The 5,402-nt window shown below is 37.1% G+C and overlaps 1 pseudogene; it reads right to left on the bottom strand.

The window, feature by feature from the left end:
• Positions 1 to 1,051: 1,051 nt before the first annotated feature.
• LOC150041547 (RNA-binding protein 3 pseudogene) lies at positions 1,052 to 1,566 on the bottom strand (annotated as a pseudogene).
• Positions 1,567 to 5,402: the final 3,836 nt, after the last annotated feature.

The following is a 5,402-nucleotide window of genomic DNA, read 5'->3' as shown; positions in this document are numbered from 1 at the left end:
TCCTTATTCCTTTTCTTATTGTTTTATTGTTGGGGTGATGTACAGAGGAGTTATAGTTATATTCATCAGGTAGTGGATGCATTACTTCTTGAACACTGTTGTCCCTTCCCATGTTTTTCTCCCACTTTTCCCCTCCCCAATCCCTCTTCCCTTCCCTATTTCAAATAAACATAAATACAATATAACAGGTATCAAAGTCATATACAGTATCGACATACGGTAAACCTTAAGGGGAAAAGAAAAAATAAATAGCTTCACATAGTACATTAAGAACAATAATCACAAAGATAAAGTTCTTATTTCCATATCCTGGAGTGCATTTTGTTAGCCTCATCCTATATGGCCATATATATATAGCTTTTGAGCTATTATGACCCTGTGCTAGGAAAATCCTAAGCGTATAATAATTGTTACAAATGAGGGAAACCATGGAGCCTATGTTTCTTTGTGACCCTTCCTTATTCTTTTTTTTCAGGTTTCATCTTTTAATCAGCTCCATGAAGGACACCCTAAACACTACATGAAGACACAACAGAATATCTTTTTCTTCCAGTATTAAAAAATGACATTCACAAACATTTTAAAGGAGCTTTTCTATATAATCAAGGTGGTAATCTTGAGTTAAAAAAAACCTGTAAGCTAATTATGTTCTTGACATAGACTGCTTATAGATACATTTAGAAATCACTTTCTGGCCATGATAAACATTGTATACAGGTTTCAAAAACGTCTCTAAATACACATCATTATTATTCATTTTAAAAATCAGTCCGGCCAATCATTTTGGTCAGAAGGAATAATCCTGAGAGCTCTAACAACAACAAGAAAAAAAAACCCAAAAACCTGATAAAAAGATAAAAATACCTGGATTCTAAAAATTTGTCTTAATTTGTCCTTAAATGAGAAAACACACATGGAGCTTTCTGAAAGGTATTTAACAGGCTACCTCAGGAGCTCAATTAAAAAATATAACTTGATGTACTAAAACAGATGTTTCAATGCAGCTCCAAAAATCTTTATAAATATGGCAATTTGGAAAGACGATCCTGGATCAGAAGTGTTATTCCTTGTGTATCTACATATGTGAACAGGTCTCATCTCAGTTGTCATAATTCTCTCTGTAATTTCCTCCTGAGTAGCGGTCATAACCACCCTGGCTGCCACTATAGTCTCTGGGGCGTCCATATCCATATCCATATCCTCCAGGCCCACTGTCATATCTGCCACTCCCATATCCCTGGTCCCCGCCACCTCTCGAGTAGCTGCGACCACGCCCGGGGCCCCCAAAGGCACCCCCTCTGGTGCCCCGTGCAGACTTGCCTGCATGGTCCACTCGGATCTGGCGACCATCCAGGGACCCTCCATTCATTGCTCTCATGGCATCTGAGGCATGTTCTGGGTTGGTGAAGGTGATGAAGCCAAAACCTTGGGATCGTTGAGTCTCCCTGTCCTTGACAACCACCACTTCAGAAATAGGCCCAAAGCTACTGAAGTGGTCTTCAAGTGCCTGCTCATCGGTGTTAAATTCAGTCCTCCCACGAAGATACTTCCTTCGTCAGCAGACATGATGGTGGATTTGAATTCTTCGAAAGTGAAAACACTGACGCGCCAAGTTCGGAGGAGCAAGGAGAACAGCCTTCCTTATTCTTAATCCCAGGGGTCTGTCCTATGGGTCACATATTTCTTTCTCCATTCACTTTCTCAAAGAACATATTCATTCTTCCTTCTCTCATCTTCCCTATGTTCTGTGTTCATGTCTATGTGTGCAGCTTATGCAGGACATTTCCACTGAGATGTTAATGGTCATTTAAAATATACATGTTAGAAATACAATGTAGCCTTATTCCTTCAAAGCTGTTTCTTTTCATAAATTTCCTTGTTTGTATCAATTGCTCTATTTCACAGTTATATTGATACAAAACTATTTTTGCCTCATCTTGACTAATTATTCAACCACTGAGCCCTTTTTTTTCTTCTTAATATCATAGTTTTATAAATGATCTCCTTGAAGTACCTAAGCTCAATTAACTCAAGAACATTTAGATAATCCACTTGTAGTTAGGAAAAAAGTTTTGAGATATGCAGCTCTTACCTATGTGCCCTAACTTTCTCAGAACTATAAATAGAATCAAAGTTTAAGGAAGATGAGGAGGAGAAGGAACAGGGGAAAGAGAATGTAGAGGAAAAGAGAAATGCACAAGAAGATGCAAAATTAGTAAACAGTCTGAAATTAGTCAGAAAATTAATTTCATTCTGTGTTAATAAATCGATCTATCAGAATGGAAGAATAGGTAAGCAATTGAGAGAGCTGGTATAACCTAAGTCCATGCAAATTTGGGTGAAACAGAGCTGGAGTACTTTCAGTCAACTTTCTCCCTTTCTCTGGGAGATGCTAGGAGCCCCAGTAAACTGGAGGGGAGCATAATGACAGGCAAAGGAGCGGAGAGCTGGTTGAAAACTTCCTTAGCATTGTGTGGTCAAGTGTAGTGGGGCAGGTTTTCTTAAGATTGTTTATCCACATGGCACAATAACACACAAAGAAATGGAGATATACACGTTTTCAAGATATGTACATTAAACTAAGCCATCTATCTAAGCCCTAAATTTCTAAAGATGGTTGAAAGGAGCGAACTAACTCTGACTGTGTAACTGAACCTGTGTGGTGGCTGATGTACCAAGTCTTTATGTGGTTACAGTAAACACTGAGTAAAACAAAATACTATTGCAAGGCTATATAATAATATAAAGACAAGTATATAGCTTTCTGTGGACACATACAGAATTTTCCCAGGGGAACATGGTTAGGAACATAACATATCTCAAACAGAATCTAATAATCTCACATGGGTTACCTTCCAACCATCTCTTATTGAACATCTCTGTATTGAATTACCTAGACTCCTAGAAGCTTCTATACTGTTTCCAAACTAGCTAAGATTTCTCCAACAAGCAAGAGAGACCATAGCAACTTTTTTTCACTCAAGAGTGCATTTATATATATTTTATTTTACTGTAATGTATCCAGGGGTTACAGTTATATTCCACAGATAGTAGATGCATTTCTTCTCACTCATTGATATCCCTTCCTATTGAGCCCTTTTAATTCAAATTCTTCCATGAAAATAATAATTACCTCTATCTCTTATTTCATTTAGCATGACCACTACTTTAATTGAGATCTTTGGTATAATATGCCAGAAATAACGTAATGGTCTCTCATTTTGCTTTCCTATCTCCTTCCCCTCCCTCCCCATCATTTCCTTTACTTGTAGCACAAAACCATTATATTTTTTATTTATGCCATTTGAGCCATATCATTTCCCTTCTCACAAAGAATCGAAGAGTCTGTACTGGACAAAGTACAAACTGCGAAGGTGTTAAGTCACTGTATGCTCCGGCTCTGACAAGACTGATTGTTCACACATCTGTTAGAGCTCTAATTACATTGTTGTGTAATTACCCATTATTCTGTCACTGGCACTGAACTATGAGTTCCTAGAAGTCAGGAACTATATGGCATTTATCTTTGTAGCTCTTAGGCTTAGCTCATGTTGAATTGTCAATACATGGAATTTGACTTGGATAAAATTGTTATCCTTTGGAATCACAGAAATTGAATTGGGTTAGTGGGGTGGTCAGTCTGATCCTTGTCTTTTACATGGCTTCTTTATCTTCACATTTCTGTCTCTGTTACTTTCTGAAATGAAAACGAAACTTTCAGATTTCAGGATTCTAGTTGCCTGTTGTGGCCTTCATCACCCCGCTTTGCTGTGGTATCTCCAATTGCTCCCTATTTCACTTTCTAAGTGTTATCTCATAAGACTGCTCAGGAGTGGTTAGAGCCTCCTGACCAGCAAGCAGTCTGGAGACATACAAGGTGAGCCACATTTTGTAACTGATTCCAAAGAAATGACATGAAGATTTTACTTCCATCAAATATTACCATGACCATCCTGAAATCCCGTTGCGAACACAGATGACATTGCAAGCTGGTTGTGGCTGAGAATTCTGGGTGACTTTTTTTGAGTTTAGACATATTGAGCTAAATTTGTGTAGAAAAGAAAACAAAGTTAAAGAGGACAATTAAAAAAAATCTTTAAATAGTTGCACAAAGAGGTTTCAATTCAACATGCCAGTCTGTGAAAACAATGTGTCTTGATCAGTGTTCCCACTTTTATCATTCTTCTCATCCATTCCAACTCCTATCCATCCCCATGTGACGGCATTTATCTACCCTTTCTCTTTCCATTTGTCTTCCCTCTTCCCCCTTGACCTCTGTCCCCCAACACTACTAGGAATTAAACAAGGCAGCACAAGGAATATGTTTTCTTATTAAGAGTTAAGATACTAATTTAGAGATTTTAATTAATGTGAGGAGTTCTATATATAATCCTTTAAATTCTGTGCATGTAAAATGTTAACAGTCTTCTGTTGAATTAGCAGAACTGAACAGAAAAAGAATCTCTCTGGACTTTCCCCCTAACTAAAAATTTCCAACTTGTCCTGTAAACACCAGAAACACCCGAAAGTAAGAAATTATTTTGAAAAAAAGAAGATGAGGGGAAAATCGATGAATGGATTTTCATCAGAAATGTAAAATTTTCCACTTTTCACCCCCAAAAAGCAATTAATATGCAGCTATAGAATTTCATTTGTAGAAAGGTGAAACTTTCCTCCCACATCTGTATTATGACAGTACCAATGAAATCTTATGATTGGGATACACCAAAGTGAGGAAACAAGTGACAGATTAAATCAGAATCAGGTTGTGTTAGCTTGTCACTAAACAAAAGCTACATTGTGATGTATTTTCATACACAAACTAAATGAAAATTAAATTACCAGAGGAATACAAGCTCCAATTCTCCAAGGTGTGCTTCAATTATATAATTGATGCAATTAGTTAAAAGGTTTGGGGGCAGATTTTTTTTTCTGGTCGGAATTATCTAAAATTACTTTAATTCTTTACTTCACTTTGATTATGTAGACCAAAATCATGCTTGAGTGTGAGTGAATTTAAATAACTGTTATGTTGATAGTTCAGAAAATTGCTTGTTCTGTGGGCATCTTTTTTTTGTCTCCCGTAAAATGTGATCTGCAGACTGTTTCTAAGTCAACTTCAGGGACAAAACCATCACTTTACAGAATAAGCCATGGCTTGCTATTTAAGACACCATATGAAACAATTACTGGAAAAGAATGGCTTAATGAAATTCAATTCACAAACAGTAGAGAAGACATTGCTGCCTCCAATGTCTTCCTCTTTGTGTTGGAGAAGCTAAGCTTTGAGACAAAACTGACTCATGACCCTAAAAGGAAATTACTTTAAATGATTAAGAATGTAGGACATCATGGTAGATAGTCTTGCTTTTCTTTAGGTCAGATTCTTGGCAACCTCCGCC

This window comes from Megascapheus bottae, chromosome X (genome assembly GCF_031878675.1).
Source record: "Megascapheus bottae isolate mThoBot1 chromosome X, mThoBot2.hap1, whole genome shotgun sequence".
NCBI classification, from domain to species: Eukaryota; Metazoa; Chordata; class Mammalia; order Rodentia; family Geomyidae; genus Megascapheus; species Megascapheus bottae.
This window is presented reverse-complemented; position numbering and strand designations above follow the sequence as displayed.